This window comes from Cloeon dipterum, chromosome X, assembly GCF_949628265.1.
Source record: "Cloeon dipterum chromosome X, ieCloDipt1.1, whole genome shotgun sequence".
Classification (NCBI taxonomy): Eukaryota; Metazoa; Arthropoda; class Insecta; order Ephemeroptera; family Baetidae; genus Cloeon; species Cloeon dipterum.
The window spans coordinates 31,896,781-31,916,267 of NC_088790.1; the positions used below are offsets into that span (position 1 = coordinate 31,896,781).

At 37.2% G+C, this 19,487-nt stretch overlaps 1 long non-coding RNA gene across 1 annotated transcript; it reads left to right on the plus strand.

Moving 5' to 3' along the window:
* Positions 1 to 15,511: 15,511 nt before the first annotated feature.
* Positions 15,512 to 19,048, plus strand: LOC135947025 (uncharacterized). The gene is made up of 3 exons (XR_010575575.1): positions 15,512 to 16,654; positions 17,728 to 17,843; positions 18,783 to 19,048. It is a non-coding gene; the product is annotated as an uncharacterized LOC135947025 (long non-coding RNA).
* The last annotated feature ends 439 nt before the right edge of the window (positions 19,049 to 19,487 follow it).

Sequence of the window (19,487 nt, forward strand, 5' to 3'; positions counted from 1 at the left end):
CCCATAAGACCAAGACCTCAATACCCCGGACAGAAACGCTGTATTCAGCCAATGCAGATGCCTTCGATCGGCCCTGTCCAAAATTGTGAAAACGTTGCGCAAAACCAGGTTGCTCCTGTGGCGGCAGCATCCACTGCCAATAATTCTGTCCCTGGGTCAAGCAGCACATCAAGCAACAATATTTCAAAAGTTCTTCCAGGTACTTGAATTCCATTTAAAATATTTAAATCTTAATATTTAACCTAAATTCTTTCAGAGTGCAAGAAAGAATCTAACGATCAAAAGAAAACTATAATGAAACTATAGAAACTTCTGATGAAGAGCTGAAGAAATGTCCGAGTTGCATCAAGATACTGTACAAAAATGAATTCAGAAATGATGAGATAAACCTAAAGCAAACATGCACGATCCCTGTCGGGTTTGCAATCAAATAGTTTAATTTGATGTCTCAAAACTTATTAAAATATATATACAAAGCATCTATCTAATTCTCAATAGAAACGTTTATTTTTTATTGTGAAATTATACATTAAACTGTCATTTTTCATTTTAGGTGTTTTTAAGGAAAATAGTCATCTTTAATGATTCTGCGTCTTTTGCAGTAATATTTAACTAACAAAATTAAACACAATGACAATATTTTTGAAGCAGTTAACAATTGAAAACAATATTAAATGAAAATATTGAAGGGTAAAAAACACTGACATACTAGTGTATATTAACCTTATAAGTATAGATAAATTTAACTTCTGTATTACGTTACTCTGCTGAAAACCTCTTTCTTGGGTGACACGCACGTTTAATCGAAAGCAGAGCGAAATTTGAGCTGACATAAACTTCATTTTATTTATTTGCAATAAGTATCTAAATCAAATTTGGCTCGAATTAGTAAAATATAATGTGGCAGCCATTTTATTTCTGGTAAAGCCAAAAAACTCATACCTTAATTTTTTCTTAACATTGTAAGGTTTGCAAACGAGCTCTTATTTGAATTAAATTGATTCTACTTCAATTCCAACCATTTTTGCTTTAACACTAGATATCTCTCAGTCGTGGTTAAAATTACCTCAGCTTAAGAAATGTTTTCCATCCCCAAGATAAACGATTATTTTCTCTGTATACCCAATGAGCAATTATTTCGAGAATTTTGAGAAGATGGAGTTATTCATGGAAACGTCGAAATTGACGTATATTTTGAGAATAGTTCAGAATGCGTTTAGTTTTTAGTTTCAAAACTAAAGCAAACGTGATATACAAAAGAGTGCATATACTGCTTCCAAAAGAAGGAATCAAACGGAACAAATGCCATCATAATCAGAATTTTCCAAATAAATTGCATTCCGAACGAGCAATTTGTTCAATTCTTTACGCGCACTTGGAATGTCAAAACTCTACGAAAGAAAAATTCAGGTAATTTCGAATTCCGCTGGGCCTTTAAATGCACATATTGCCACAAATTCTAGGCATTTCGTGAAAGACTGTGGTCGTCAACGCACCGAAATAGAATCACTTCCCTCGGTAAGGACGCATAATTTTTATTTTTCAGCTAATTTGCGTCTGATATTTTAGGTCTTATTAAGAATGTTATCAACAGCTTATTATTATTATTTTTTATTTATTTCAGGATCAGTAGCCACCCTTAAGTAAAATGTATTGTCAATACTGCAAGCAATTTTATTTTTTCCGAAGCCTCTGGTTCCACTTCAACTGCCCAAAGTACTATCATTTAATCGAAATATCAAAAAACGTGCAGTCATCAAATTCATTTGGGCTTTCACATCACTCGGAAGGAAATGGAGCAGGGCAGCGACTCTTGTATAGTCTAGAATCGCAGGGAATTCTTCGCTTTAACCAGAATATGGCTCCTTCAGTTCGCAGCCAAGCACCTGCCAACGAACAGAACCCCACTGGGCAACAATTAATTCCATCACACGCAGGATATGGTAGATTGTACCAGTCTTTTTATTATCAAATTGTAAATGCGTTTTTGAACTTTAAATTTTAGATCAAAATTCTCTGCTGAATAATCAAGGTCAGCATTACAATTTCGGCAATGCTCAAACTACGGCGAGAAGTCAGATGGAGGGAATCGCTCAGGAGAACTTTTACGAGGCACCCAAAAGTCAAGGATCGGAAATGTCCGGGTCGATCCCACCAACTACTTTAGATAGCTTTGTGCAAAACCAAAACTTTGCTTCACTCCAAGAACAGGTCGCAAGACAAACTCCAGCCTATTTTTACCCAGGACCAAGCAGCAATCACAATTCATCAGGATTTACAGCTCGGAATGGTACTGTGCAAGATAACATTTTTATGTTCAAAATGAAAAGGTGTTTTTTTATAATATATTTAAGGCCAAAATCCTCCACCAGAGAGTCAACAGCAATATTATGATTTCAACAATGCTCAAACTAATTCATCAAGTCAGATTGAGAGGAATGTTCATCAGAGGTTATCTGGTTATCAAGAATGGGCGATGCGACAGCAGGCAAATGCAAGCCAATGGACTCACCAGCAGGATCAAGGTCAAGACAGGAATTTTCACCAGCAAAGCATGGGGCAGAGTATGGTAATTTCCGCTTGTTTGGCTCTGTACATATTTTTTATATCTTGTGCATGCCCAGATTGCTCCTCGTCTGCAGTTACCAGGTGCTCTGGCATCATTCGCAGCCAATTGTTCTTATTCTGGGTCAAGTAGCAACTCATGGAACCAAACTTCAATGGGACAAATTTTTCCAGGTGTTCCAGGTATTTGAACTCCATTATTAATATTTATAATCTATTCAACTTAATTCTTTTAGTGCGCACCAATAAATACAACGTTCGATATACCGATGAAGGATATTGTGTGATGTGTGAAAATGATGTCCCATTTATTGGTGATCATAAGCATAAATTTCACAAGGATTCTCAAGACCGGAGTAATGCTTGCTATGGGAAACGGCCTTTTGAAAACAAAACTATACTTGTGTGCGAAGGCACAAACTCTGAAAAGGAGCTGAAAAAATGCCCCACATGTCAGAAGGTGTTCTACAAACACCGTTGCGACCACCATGGCTGTTCCCTTCCATCAACCAGCTCAGCCCAACCAAATTCAAGTGTGACTGCTCCAGTTATTGCCGAAGAAGACGAAAAAGGTTATTGCTTGATGTGCAAATTTTTCTTTGAAGGTTTAAAGACGCATGGGTCCCAAATGCACAACTACACCAACGTCAGCAACGAAAATGTTTACGCTATGAGAATGGTTGATGGACAAATGACACTTCTTCCTAGAGAAACTTGGGATGATGGAGAGCTGAAGAAATGTCCGAGTTGCAACAAGATACTGTACAACAATGAATTCAGAAAGGATGATAGTCGTAATGCAAGAATGCGCCCTTTCTGTCGGTTTTGCAATTGAAGTTTAAATGATGTCTGCATGCTACTGAATAAACTTTTTTTTCACACAAAATAAAAAAAAATATTGTGAGATATTATCGATTTTATTTTTCACAGTTTTTCCAAAACCACCGTACCGAACATATGACACTTAATTGCAAAATCCTGTGAACACTGTTTTCGGGGTTTTTTAAGCATAAATTAACGCAAAATGGTATGACGAGAATACGATCAATAATATTTTGCTATCGATGTAACCGAAGTTCACTATTTGGTAGCCCAAAGAGGGAGAGCAAAGGGAGGAGCCTGAGCTTTAAAACTTCCCCTCACGGAGGGGGCTCAAACTAACTCACGGATCAAACTCCACCTGACTCTCCTTTCGACAGCAGACCGTGCAAGACGCTGGCTCTCGCTCTCTCTCCCTTCGCTCAACCTTTTGGTTTAGCCACTTTGTCGACGCCACTACAATTATTCTCCAAAGGTATGGATTTCAAACCAACGACTTTGCTTTACGGACGTGCTTAGTAAGCCGTCAACCCCTCTAGTAGCATAAGGCTCATAACTCGTAAGGAAATAGCGCTGCTGACCGTAATGTATTTTTTAAATTAGCGCAAAGACCTGGAGAAAGAGCTGAAAAGGTGTTTTGAAACATCGTTAAGAAAATTTTTCAGCTTGTGCTTTGGGTGTTTCGAATTGATCGCATTCTAAAAAAGACCATGAATTCATTGTATTGTTAAAAATGTTCTTCCCTTGCTTTGTGTGTACGTGGAATGTAGAAATTCTACGAATAGAATGTTTGGTTTGGAAGTTATTTGGTTGTAACGAATTTAAGAAACACGTTTTCATGAATTCAAGGCATTTCGTAAAAGTGAGTGGTCTGCAATGGATTCCATTCCAAATAGACAAACGCGTTATTTTTAAGGATACTTAATCCCCTGTATTCGGGGAGCAAAACATGTTTACTACCGAAATTATACGCATCTTTTTAAGTGACAGAAGATTTTTTATAAATATTAAATTAATTCCTAACTACTGGGAAGTTCTGTCCTGCGGCCCGAATTAATGCCTTGGGTACGCGAAGGTTGCATCGTAATTCTTGATAAAAGGCAAATTTTTGAATAATTAATCAGCTAGATAACTTCTTGGTTAAGTTGCAATTTACAATTGTCTATAATTTAAGTTACATTTCAGGAACCTCGCGAAAAATATGCCTGGAAAAAATTGTCCTCACTTCCACCAGTCTCGTATTTTGGGAAGGAAATGTGCAGACTGCATAGAAAAAGAAACACGAAATGAGCAGTTATTAAACCCAGGCGCCGCTTCACACGATTCCAAAGGGAAGAAAGCAGGGCAGCAACCCTCAACTATTCAAGAATTGCAGGAAACAATAATTTCCTCTAGCAGAAACATCGCTCCTACATACGCTCGTCAAGCATCAGCCGTCGAAATAAACCCCACCGCTGGACAATTCATATTTCCTTATAACCTGGAAGGATATGGTAGCTATATAATCAAAACTATGTTTATATAAATTAATTTTAAATGTGTTTTTTTATTTTTCAAGGCCAAAATCCTCTGCCGGGGGGTGCGGCACAACAAAATTGTAATTTAGGCAATGCTCAAACTAATTCGACAGTTCAGATGGATGGGAATGCTCAGCAGTACTTTGGCTCCTCAGTATTGACGATGCCGATGCAACAACAGGAATATGGAAGCCATAGGAGCAACCAAGAATATGACTTAAACATTTACGAGGCACCCGGAAGTCAAGGATTGGAAATTTCCACGTCGATCCCACAAACTACTTTAGAAATCTCTGTGCAAAACCAAAACTTTGCTTCACTCCAAGAACAGGTCGCAGAACAAACTCCAGCCTATTTTTACCCAGAACCAAGCAGCAATCACAATTCATCAGGATTTACAGCTCAGAATGGTACTGTGCAAAATTTATTTTTATATTAAAATTATAAAGTTGTTTTTAAGGCCAAAATCCTCTGCCGGATTGTTATTTTAACAATGCTCAAACTAATGCGACAAATCAGGAGGAGACAAATACTCAGCACAACTCAGATTATTCAGAATGGGCGATGTATCAACAGCAGGCAAATGCAAGCCACTGCATTAACCAAGGACAGGACTGGAATTTTTACCAGCAAAGCACGAGTCAGAGCGATCATATGTCCGCGCTCAACCCTGTACATTCTTTCGATAACCTTGCGCAAATCCAGATTGCACCTAATGTTCTTCAAGAACCTGTGTCGGCAGCATCCACTGCCAATAATTCTGTCCCTGGGTCAAGTAGAAACTCAAGTTATCAAATTGTAATCAGAGAAATAATTTCAAGTTTTCCAGGTACTTGATTCAATTTAAAATAATTATAATCTATTACACTTAATTCTTTCAGGGAACACGAATGAATCCAACAATGAAAATGCCAATGAAGGATTTTGTGTGATGTGTGAAATTCAATGTGAAAATTTAATGACTCACAAAGAAATATGGCACAAATATTATTACGACGTGAATAATTCTCGTTATGTGATACGTCATTTTAAAGAGGAACGTATACTTGTGTACAAACGCACAGACCTTAAGCATGAGCTGAAAAAATGCTCCACTTGTCAGAAGGTGTTCTACAAACACCGTTGCGACCACCATGGCTGTTCCGTTCCATCGACCAGCTCGTCAGCCCAATCAAATGCAAGCTTGACTGCTCCAATTAAAGCTTCGGAAAAGGAAAAAGTATATTGCTTGATGTGTAAATTCGTTATTTTTGACGATTATCTAAAGCATTGGACCGAAATGCACAAGAATGCACAAGATTATTACGCTGTCAGAGTGGTTAATGGACTCATGACACTTCTTCCTAGAGGAACTTGGGATGATGGAGAGCTGAAGAAATGTCCGAGTTGCAACAAGATACTGTACAACAATGAATTCAGAGATGATGATACACCTAATGCTAGAATGCGCCCTTTCTGTCGGTTTTGCAATTGAAGTTTAAAATGTATGATGTCTTCATGCTACTGAATAAATAAGGCATCATTCCAATACTCGATAGAAACATTTCTGATTTATTTTTTAAATTAATCCTGATAGGACATATGTATGAATAAAGCAAATCATATAAAGATATTTCTGGATGTAGGAAATATATACAATTATTGAAGTGCCCAGTTTGCGCAATTTCTTTTAATTTTTTGATGCAATCATCTCGACTCCCCTTTTAATTCAGTAAAAACACAATTTATGGGAATTTAAAGATCTGGAAATTAAAATGGTCAGCAAATTAAAAAATAACTGATCAATTAGCTGCTGCGTCAAATTAATTACAAATCGCTTTTTTAATATTTGGCTACTGTATAATATATAATCCGGCCGGATGCAATGCCTGCAGCAACAGCTAGCACCATTAAAAGTTCAAAGTCAGTTGCGTTCATTATACGAAGCAAAAGATGTGTGTGTCGAACGCGGCCGACAGCCTCCCGCGTTTTGGCGGGTCAGTTTTCAGAGCATACATCGCCAGACTTCTCTTCAAGGTTAAGACTTCTCTTCGTCAATCGCACAAAAAATTATTTTGTGCTTTGCCCTGAACAGAAAGGAGAAGAAAGAAGGTTTCGTTTTGCCGCTGATCGCACCCGCGGATCGCACATCGGAGCCACGGCGGCCCGGCAGCTAGCAGACCCAGCTACGCTTGTATGTGTGAACCCTGACCGCGGCCGACCCTGGGACCCTACGGACTCTGATGAGAAGGTAAAAAAAACGCCCGTGTTTTTGTTGGCACGAAGAGAGCAGGTCTAACGGGATCTAATTATGGTCCGCCACCCGCCTGCACGCTCGGGCTCAAATATTTAACCGGCGCTGAAATCTCTCAGCTGGAAAAGGTTCCTCGTAAAAGATGCGCAACAACACCAATGTTTAATTAAAAAAGGGTTGCAACACTCAATTTAAGCTTAATAGCAACTTTATTAGAAAATTACCATCTTTTTATTTTCAGAAATTGAATTTTAACGTATTTTTTAATTAATGAATAGAATTATTTTGATATTATTTCTGTCCATAGTAAAAATCCTTTTATTGACGGGTTGCTACTCATTGAAGCCCTGCGAAAGTGCGCCACCTTATTTTGACAACCTATAGCTGCCCAAAAGACTCAAAACTACTTAGGTGAGCTGTTTTCCTTGGCAAAGAATTTCGCAAAAATATAAACAAACATTTGATTTTTGTACTAAAATTATAAAAAATATCGTTTGACGGTAAATTATGAATTATATTGCGTAAACCACTCTTATACGAGCAGAAAATATTTTAACTTTTATTTTTGGAAATTCATTTCTAACGGAACTTACAATTAATTATTTCAGAGTTTTGAAACAACTGTGACTTCAAGCGCGAAGAAACTAAAGCAACATGCTGCTGATTGAGAGTGCTCGAATTTTTGCGCGTATTTATAGAAGTAGAGATGAATTCGTTAGCCACCAAATAAATTAAATTCCAAGCCAATCGCATTCCTTCCGTAGAACTTTGACATTCCAAGTGCGCGTAGAGAATTGACCAAATTGCTCCTTTGGAATGAGATCTATTCAAAAAAACTCCAATTATGCAGGCATTTTCCTATTTAAGCGGCCGTAGGGGAGAGCAAAGGGAGGAGCTTGAGCTATAAAACTCATACAACTACCCCTCACGGAGAGGGCTCAGGTAATTCACGGATCCTACACTCCACCTGACTCTCCTTCCGACAGCAGACCGTGCAAGACGCTGGCTCTCTCTCTCTCTCCCTCGCTCAACCTTTTGGTGTAGCCGCTCTTTATGTAGACCTTGCATCGACGCCAACTGCAATTAATATCTAAAGGTATGAATTTCAAACCCACGCCCCTGCTTTGCTTTTACGGACGTGCTGACTAAGCCGTGAACCCCTCTAATGGCATATACGCTCATAACTCGTAAGGAATCGGCGCTGCTGGCAATAATATATTTTTAACAAAGGCGCAAAAACCCGGTGAAAGAGCTGAAAGGTGTTTTAAAACATCGATAAGGAAATTCTTCATCTTATGCTTAGGGTGTATATGCGCAATTTTGGAAAAGAATAAGAAATAAGAATCCGACGGGAAAAATCCTTGCATATTTTGAATATTTCGAATTGTTCTCACTCTAAAAATTACCACGAATTCTTTGCATTCTTAAAATTTTGCTTCCCTTGCTTTGTGTGCATTTGGAATTTCAACATTCTTTGAATAGAATGATTGGCTCGGAAGTTATTTTGGTGATTTAGAATTCCCCGTTTCTATCTTAATATGTACGCATTCCTTGCTATGAATCATTGGAATTTCGTAATAGAGAGCGGTATGCAACACACTTAAAAAGAAATATACCCCTCGGTGTGGACCATTATATAATCATCCCTTTTCCACTGATTGCACGCGAAAAGATTTTTAAGAGTTTGTTGGAAAGCATTTTAACTTTGTTTGTGATTTCTTTCAGGACGAAGAGCCATTCCTCAAGTCAAAATATGAGTGAGATAAAATGTCCTAAATGCGGCACGTTTCGTTTTTTGGGAGGCAGCTGTACACATTGCTCAGGAAACGAAAAACAGAATGAGCAGTCGCCAAACTCAGGCGCCGCTTCACATGATTCCGAAGGGAAGGAAACTGGGCAGGAACTCTCAACCACTCAAGAATTGCAGGAAAAAATACTTTCCTCGAACGGAAACGCCGCTGCTTTTTATGCTCCTCAAGCATCTGCCGTCGGAGGAAACCCCACCGCCGGACAATTCAGATTTCCTTATAACCTGGCTGAATATGGTAGCTATACAATCAAAACTAGGTTTGTATATTTGAATTGTAAATATGCGTTTTTTATAATTTTTAAAGGACATTATCCACTGCCGGGGAGTAATTTCGGCAGTGCTCAAAGTATTGCGACAAATCAGATGGAGGCAATTGCTCATCAGCAGCAGATGTTTCATTACTTTCAATCAGTAATGGCTCTGCAACAGCTAGCAATTGTGAACCGAGGACAGAACAGGGATTTCTACCTGCAAAGCATGCTGAATATGTCGGTGTTAGGACCTGCACCTACTTTTGGTAACGTTGCTCCTCCTCTGCGAGTACCTGCGGCGGCAGCATCCATAGCCAATTATTTTCTACCTGGACCAAGCAGCCAATCTTTTGAAGGACACATTCTTCAAAGTGTTGCAGGTATTCGAATTCCATTTTCAGTATTCAAAATCTATTAAACTTAATACTTCCAGAGCGCAACACAAATCCCAGATTTGCATTTTGTCTGATGTGTGAAAAGCATTTTGAAAATATTGAAACTCATAAGACTAAGTTTCACCCAGATTTTGAAAATTCTCTCGGCCGTTCTGATTTTAGCTGTTTCATCAGTTATTTCGAAGGAAAACGTATTTGTTACTATCGGGGCACGTGCTTTAAGGAGCTAAAAACATGCCCCATTTGTCAAAACGTGTTTTACAAATATCGTTGCTACCACCATGGCTGCCCTGTTCAGATTGATATTCCAGATTTGCCAATTGCAAATCTGTTAACTGCTCAACCTCTTAAAGGATATGCTCCTGGAACAGAGTATTGCTTGATGTGTAAATCCTTCTTTGATAATGTACACCAGCATTGGTCCACGTTGCACTTTGGCAACAACAATTACACCACGAGACTGGTTTATGGACAAATGACTCTTTTTCCAATTGTAAATCAACTTGATGATCTGTGCAAGTGCAAGATTTGCTATCAATTAAAGCACGAGAAGAAATTTAGTCCACATCTCTTCTTATGTAAATCGTGCTTCAAGAATATACATGAAACGAAGTCGCGTCTTAATTAATGAATAAAAACTTTATTCCAATTCTCAAAAGAAATAATGATTTTATTTGTGAAATTAATGAAAACCTTAGCATAGGATTGTTATTTTTTTGTATAGTTCATAGGTAAATAGTGGAATATTGAATGGTAACGACTAGCTGAGAAAGTATTTAATCGAATTATTTATCAGTTTCAAAATTAAAGTCTTTTGACTCGAAAATTATACAGCTCATCATTCTTTATGCGTGTCAGAATCAGAAGGGAAAAATTCGGGCATATTTCGAATAAATCACGCTCTAAAAATCCATTCCTTTTTGACATAAATATTTATTTCGTGCTTTGTGTGGTCCTGGAATTTGTAAATTCTACGAAGGGATTGGAATTTATTCAAGTCGCATTTCGAATACTCGCATTGCTATGAATTCTCAGTATTTCGTAAAAGAGAGTGGTCAGCATCGCACATAAATAGATATTCAAGAATCGCGGTAAGGACGAAAAAAAAAGATGTTGAATTTTAAACTCTTTTTCCGCATATTTGCATGAAATAAACACGTTTTTTAGTGTCTATTTTTACGAATTATATTTTGTGGTTACTTTCAGGAGGGAAATCCACCGCGCCTCAAGTCAAAATATGTATTGTTCTCACTGCGGCTGTGGTCAATATGATCTTTATTTGGGTCGTTACTGCTGTGCGAACCAGAACTGCCCAAGCAAACGTGGATACGATACAGAAAATGGGCAGTTGTCAAACTCAGGCAAAGCTTCACATGATTCCAAAGGGAAGGACTCAGGGCAGCGACCCTTAACTACTCGAGAATTGCAGGAAAAAATACTTCGTCCTAATCGAAGTAGCCCCAAAGACTATTATATATAGATTCCACTTTTTAATTAAGCTAAATCATTTTTAAGTGTTTAAAATATTTGAAACTGCATGAATATAAATTTTAATTGCGCGTTTAAAGTGCGTTGCAGAGCAGTTGCTTGTACGAAATGCCTAGAGTTCATGAAAATTCGTTTATTTATAGTCACCAAAAATTACCTCCAAGCCAATCATTCCTTTCGTAAAATTTTGACATTCCAAGTGCGCGTAAGGAACTGACCAAATTGCTCTTCCGGAATAATTTATATATTCGAAAAACTAAAATTGTGCAAGCATTTTTCCCTTCTGATTCCTTCTTTTGGAATTATGCATAAACTAAATAATTAACATTTGTCAAAATGAATTTTGTTTTAAAATTAAAATCAGCGGAGGGTTAAAATATTTCTTTCAATTCAGCAGGTTGTCTGATTCTAAGTAACTATTTATTAATTTAAAGTTTGGCGTTAGAACAATTAAGGGACTGGCAGGAGTTTACCTGATGAGAATACGATTAATATTATTATCGATCTAAGCGATGTACACTTTTTGGGGCGCCAAAGGGGAGAGCAAAAGGGAGGAGCCTGAGAAACTTCCCCTCACGGTGAGGGCTCAGGTAATTCACGGATCCTACTCCACCTGACTCTCCTTTCGACAGCAGACCGTGCACGACGCTGGCTCTCGCTCTCTCCCTCGCTCGACCTTTTGGTTTAGCCACTTTTTCGACGCCACTACAATTATTCTCCAAAGGTATGGATTTCAAACCCACGACCCTGCTTTCCTTTTACGGACGTGCTGACTGAGCCGTCATCCGCTCTTATTGTGCATAATCTCATAACTCGTAAGGAATCGGCGCTGCTGACAGTTAATATACTTTAAACAATTGCGTACCAACCCAAAAAAGAGCTAAAAAAGTGTGTTTTTTAAAACAACGCCAAGGAAAATTTTTCAGCTTATGCTATGGGCGTATGTGCGCAAACGTGGAAAAGAATAAGAATTAATATTTTGATTATTTCGAATTGAACTCATTCTAAAAAAGACCACGAATTCTTTGCATTGTTAAAAATGTGCGCTCCCCTTTCTTTGGGTGCAATTGGAATTTCAACATTCTACAAATAGATTGATTGGCTTGGGAGCTATTTTCGTGATTACGAATTCTCCGATTCTTTATAAAAATGTACGCATTGCTATGAATCATCGGTATTTCGTGTAAGAGAGTGGTAAGCAACACACAAAGAAATTTATCCCTCGCGACGATTATTCATTCCCTGCTTTCCACTGTTTGCACTTAAAAACACAAAGATTTTTTTGAATAGCAATTAATTTTTATTGGGATTTATTTCAGTACGAAGAGTCAACCCTCAAGTCAAAATATGAGTGCGTTAAAGTGTGTTAAATGTGGCACGTTTCGTTTTTTGGGAGGCAGCTGTACATATTGCTCAGGAAACGAAAAACAGAATGAGCAGTCGCCAAACTCAGGCGCCGCTTCACATGATTCCAAAGGGAAGGAAACTGGGCAGAAACTCTCAACCTCTCAAGAATTTCAGGAAAAAATACTTCCCACTAGCGGAAACGTCGCTGCTTTTTATGCTCCTCAAGCATCGGCCGTCGGAGGAAACCCCATCGCCGGACAATTCAGATTTCCTTATAACCTGGCAGGGCATGGTAACTATAATCAAAACTAGGTTTTTATATTTGAATTGTAAATATGCGTTTTTTTATAATTTTTAAAGGCCATTATCCACCGCCGGGGAGTAATTTCGGCAGTGCTCAAAGTATTGCGACAAATCAGATGGAGGCAATTGCTCCGCAGCAGATGTTTCATTACTTTCAATCAGTAATGGCTATGCACCAGCAAGCAATTGTGAACCAAGGACAGAACAGGGATTTCTACCTGCAAAGAATGAATATGCCGGCGTTAGGCCCTGCACATACTTTTGGTAACGTTGCTCCTCCTCTGCGAGTACCTGTGGCGGCAGCATCCACAGCCAATTATTCTCTCCCTGGACCAAGCAACCAATCTTTTGAAGGACGCATTGTTCCAGGTATTCGAATTCCATTTTCAGTATTCAAAATCTATTAAACTTAATACTTCCAGAGCGCTTCAATAGTTCTGCTGACACAAATCCCAAAGACGCATTTTGTCTGATGTGTGAAGAGTATTTTCAAAATATTGAAACTCATAAGACAAAGTTTCACCCAAATTTTGTAAATTCTCTCGGCCGTTCTGATTTTAGCTGTTTCGTCAGTTTTTTCGAAGGAAAAGTAATTTGTTACTATCGGGGCACAGACCCTGCAGAGCTAAAGATATGCCCCATTTGTCAAAACGTGTTTTACAAATATCGTTGCTACCACCATCATGGCTGCCGTGTTCAGATTGATATTCCAGATTTGCCAATTGCAAGTCTGTTAACTGGTCAACCTCATATTGGAGATGCTCCTAGAACAGAGTATTGCTTGATGTGTAAATCCTTCTTTGATAATGTACACCAGCATTGGTCCACGTTGCACATTGGCAACAACAATTACACCATGAGACGGGTTTATGGACAAATGACTCTTTTTCCAAATGTAAATCAACTTGATGATCTGTGCAAGTGCAAGATTTGCTTTCAATTAAAGCTCAAGAAAAAATTTAGTCCAAATGTCTTCATGTGTAATTCGTGCTACAAGAAATATACATGAAACGAGGTCGCGTCTTAATTAATGAATAAAAACTTTATTCCGATTCTCAAAAGATATAATGATTTTATTTGTGAAAATTTACCTTAGCATAGGATTGTTATTTTTTGTATAGTTCATAGGTAAATAGTAGAATTGAATGGTAACGACTAGCTGAGAAAGTATTTAATCGAATTATATATCAGTTTCAAAATTAAAGTCTGTGTTGGCTCGAGAAAATTATACAGCTCATCATTCTTTATGCGTGTCAGAATCAGAAGGGAAAAATTCGTGCATATTTCGAATAATTTCTCATTCTAAAAATCCTTTCCTTTTTGACATAAATATTTATTTCATGCTTTGTGTGTTCTTGGAATTTGTAAATTCTACGAAGGGTATGCAAGCATTTTCCCTTCTGATTCCTTCTTTTGGAATTATGCATAAACTAAATAATTAACATTTGTCAAAATGAATTTTGTTTTAAAATTAAAATCAGCGGAGGATTAAAATATTTCTTTCAATTCAGCAGGTTGTCTGATTCTAAGTAATTATTTATTAATTTAAAGTTTGGCATTAGAACAATTAATAAGGGACTGGCAGGAGTTTACCTGATGAGAATACGATTAATAATATTGTTATAGACGTAAACGATGTACACTATTTGAGCGCCCAAAGGGGAGAGCAAAGGGAGGAGCCTGAGCTTTAAAACTTCCCCTCACGGAGAGGGCTCAGGTAATTCACGGATCCATCTCCACCTGACTCTAATTCCGACCGCAGACCCCCTACGAGAAAAAACACGAGTTGACACGAGTTTTTGGTGACCCCCTCAAATATTTTTTTAGTTATTTTTCCCGGGTTATTTGAGGCCCCCTTTATCAATATTGACTGGAAATTTTGATTTATTTCGTTATTTTAAAAATTCTGGATCACGAGATAATCACGTGATAAACACGTGTTTCCGGTTACGAGTTAAAAATTAAAATGCTTGTTAATTGTTTCAATTGCATTTCAACTATGTTATTTTGCAGTTTTGTTCCTTAATTTAATGATTTTAAGGGTAAATAGTTAAATTTAGCTACTCGCGTATTTCAACTTGAGTTGAACTCGTGTTTAACCCGGGTGTTTAAACACGTGTCACAGATCACATGATTAACACGTGTTCAACTCGAGTTAAAATACATCAGTTGCTAAATTTAATATTTACTTATAATTTATAAAAATTTGCCCATTTTATTTAAAGAATGGGCACAAGTTTTCACAATTCTTCGAAAATACGTGGTCAATTAAACTCGTGTCGGAGATCACGTGTTTAATACGTGTCTATCCCGAGTTACGTTTTATGAGTAGATCGGATTAATAATTTGCTCTCCAAATAATTTTAAAAAGAAAAAAACTGCACGAGAGTTAGTAATGACACTATGGTATATAAAATTCTTTATATAATAATTGTATTTTTTTCCAATTTAGCCATAGCTAATTTAATGAGTGTTAAAATTAATAGAAATATTCATCAGAGGGATAAATATATCACTGTCGTGGAATTTTGAATTTAAAAAATAAAAAATTTTAAAATATAATTTTAGCCCATGTTAAATATCTGTTATTTATTTTTCTAATCATTTTCCGACACATGTCCATCAATGGGGAGGTATAGGCGGGGTAGTGGTTGGTTTATATATACTTGAAATAATTATTAAATTATGATATATAAAATATTTTTTTGCACAATTTTCCATCACACGTGTAAATTGTTTGGTTTTGACAAAGAGCACGAATCAAAAGTCAACAACATGAAATCGGGAATATTTTCGATATCAGTCTGAATAAATTAAATAAATATTATATACACATAGCTAGAGATCTAGGTCGGGGATTGGAAAAAGAGCGCTTTGAATTGTGGTAAAAATTAACGTGTTCTGCTTTAACATTTTTATTGAATAATTTCAAAAATCTTAAAATCATAAATGACGTGTGTTATTAACGAGAAAAATCACCTGTGGGCCGTATTTTATCTTTGACGATGATATTTTCTGTATCACATTGATAAAATTCTAAGAGCTGTAGATTTTTACACTAATTTAAGCAAATTTGCAAGTTCTCTGAAATTCGTGGGGCGCGCAAGCAAATATGCTGAACAAAAATAAAAAAAAAATATTGAGCCCAGCACTCGCGGCTTTCGCGCTACTTTAAAAAGGTTTACAATTTCTTATTTCTTGGAGATAAATAAATCGATTTTTATTTTTTACACACTCATAATGGGGGAAAAGGAATATATGTTTTGAGTTCATCAAGATTTACGAGCAATTTTAATAATGAAATTAAAACTTCCGATCATTAATTGTGTAAAGCATGGATAAATAAGTTAAATTTCTATTTTTAATATTTAATTAATAACCGGTTTCAAAAGAAATGATTTCATAATTATAATCGCAGCTGGTTACGATTGGCTCTACTGGTTGCTGCCCCGCCCACATCGAGCAACCGGTTAAGCAGCAGCTGGATGATAATATTTTGTTCTTCATCGCACTATTCTGTCGCAATTCGAATAAAAAATGGCCTTAGACATTCGAAAATCCATTTTGTATTGTAAATTCTTTCAATTTATTCAGAAAATAAGCCGTTTTCATCTAAAATTTTGCGAAATTCTTTCATTCGAGTTTGGGGAAGTACCGGTTTTGCAGTGCGCAGACGCACTCATTCGTCAACGGCAAGCGCACCAGCCGGCCAGCCAACACCAACTCCAGCAGCAGCAGCCGGCAACGGTCAGTGGTGCAGTTTTGTTTACCTGGTTTACCTGCGGAAATGGGACAATGTTGCCCTTCGTGACCTCTGAAGGGCGTACCATTGCCTACCGCTGCCATCTGAGTGAGTAGCCAGCGTGTGCGTCATGCTGGCCAAACGGAATCGGAAGGATTCTCGTCTCGCTCACAATCAAGCAAAGGTATGTACATACATACACATTATGTATGTAATAATTATGATAATTGTTGGCATTTTCATCCTTTCGCCAGATATTATTGCGGTCTTGATAATGTGTGGTACATACATATACATACATGTACATTTTAATGTATATATGGGAGACTCACACTTTCCGCTCACTCACACTTCTCGTTTTTTGATGGGAAGAATCATTGTAATGCCCTATCCTAGCGAGAAGTGTGAGTGTTGGGCGAAAAATGTGAGTCCCCCATATGTACCTGCATGCATGGATGTATTTATCGTATTTATGTGTATGTAGTCAGTTTATCATGCAGTGAAGTGACTTTCTGGCTGAATTTCAATTCTTTTAGATTATGCATGTATGTAATTAAGGATAAATTGCATTTACTTTTCGCAGCCGACTTACAGGTTTTGCTATCCATATTTTTATCTGGAATTCTCATGAGAAATGGCGAGATGTGTATGTATGTAACCCTGCGGAAACTGTAACTTTTTCATTATGTGTTTATTATTATTGCACTTATTTCCGCTGCATTTTCGGAATAAACCGAGGAATGGATATTATGGATAACGGCAAAACGCACAATATGTTATGGAAAAGTTACAGTTTATGTCGGGTTATGTACACATTACACATTTCGCCAGTTCTCTTAAGAACCCCATATAGGTCTGGCGAAAACTGTAACTCGGCGGCGAAAACTAATTTTTCCATAATGCCATTAATGTTCTCTGCTCTCTGGCCTCTGGCTGTAATAATTAATGCACATCTTTTTCTTATTTTATTGTGGACTCGCTCCTTCCGCTCACTTACCACTTCTAGGTCTTATGGGAAGAATCAATTTTAATGTTAATACCTTGTCCAACCGAGAAGTTTAAGTCCTCCATACTAATGCATAGTTGAGAACTGACACTTTTCGGTTGGAACAGTGTGATTGATTCTTCCCATCAAACCAAGAAATGTCAAGTAAGCGAAAAGCTTGAGTTCACCATAACATCAAACTTGTGAACTCGTGAACTGTGTGTTCAGTGTTGCATAATTCAAGTTTACAGAATATTCTGTTTTTTTTTCAGATTGAGAAATCGTGACACCAAGTAATATTGAGACGGCCACGGCCCCAACGGAGAGCCCATGAGCCCGCTGCGGAATAAGGAAAAAATCAAGATTCAATATTTTTTTGCCCTGGCAGGTATGTATGCGAAATGTTTAAAATTATTTCCACATGAAATGATTCAATTGTGTTCATACACACTGTGCATCTTTGCATTATACATTTAATTGGGGAGAATTAACACTGCAAAATCATGCAACAATCGTTATTGTTGTCAATGCGCATAAACTCATCTCTCATTGTCAGCTCTTAGGATTCACTTGAAGCTAAAAGTTACCTAAGTAGCAGTGTAAATTTTTTAAAAAGTGGCTGCATAGTCAGCATGCTTTTCAAATGGTTAGGCATCTGTCTCCTTTCTTGAAATCCGATTTTATTTCACAACAAAGAGTTTCCCAAAAAGGTTCCATGCGTTGTTGGGTGGGACAAATCTCGACTAGAGGAATCCAAATCCTTCAAGAGAATGCAGTCAAGTGGTGTAACTTTCTAAAAAAATTGAAAATTTAGAATTTTTGCTGGCTAAGTCCTTATTTTGACTGTTGTATATTTTTAAAAAATTAATCACCCAATTGCATCCGAGTAATCAAAAAAATTTCAATCTCTTTTGAAACCTTTTTTTTTAAACAAAAACCTTAAATGTTCTCTATTTATTTGATTTCCTAAGTCCTCCCATTATTATTTGAAATTGTTTAAATCCAAAAAGTACTTTCCCACACAGGTATGAAGGAAGACTTGGATATAGGATTCAATTTTCAATTCCTTATTTAAATGCATTTGAAAAAATTATTAATTATAATTATATTTATTAACTGAAAATACGCAAAACAAATTGGACCTTTAAAACAAAATGCGTTCCAATTCAAATACTCAAAAAGGAACACAATACCAAAACCTTGAAATGATTAATTTGGCCTGGAATGGTTAGTAAAATATATCCTACAAAACTGTTCTTCAAACCAAAAATTGAATTTGAAATATCCGTTGACATCGAATTGACTGATTCATTTGTTGACTTTTTAGAGTGGTGGTTAGGCGCAGGGTCGAAGAAGAAGGAGAAGTAGAATCAGCTGAAAAAGAACCAGCCTGTGAAGGATCACCTGATTCAGAGGCAGAGGAGGAGCAATGTGAGGAAAATTTTAATTACGGCATGTTTAATCTTTACAATTTATATTTTGATAGATTTTCTGCTATCATCTTTATTTTTACGCTTAACAACAGTTGATCTCGCTTTATTTCATTTGGAAAATAGGAATTATTATTTTGAAAAAATTAATTTGCCTATTAATGCCACAATCTCATTATTTTGTTGAAAAATCAACGATTGTAAGGTAAAGCAGCATAATCTTTGGCTCACAATTAATCTGTCATAGACTTTACTCGGAGGGAAAATTCTTACGGTGAGAAGCATAATGCGGCTCTCAAATTGAGAACGCAACTTTGAGTCTCACCGTGAGTAGCAGAGAGGTGGTCTGGCGCTTTTGAATCTCACTGATATATCTCACAGTGAGGCCAAAAAGCGGTCTGCCTTCTCGTACTCACGGTTAGAACTCGTTCGCTTCGGTATCGACTGAGCGCGAGCGTTTCGATCTCCCTGTGAGATCCAAAAGCGTCTGCTCGCCTCTGGTATTCACGGTGAGATTTGTTCTCTTAAATTGATGGCGAAACTTTAAGTCTAACCGTGTATAACAAAAGCGAGACTGAACGCTTTTTTAAATTTCGCGGTGA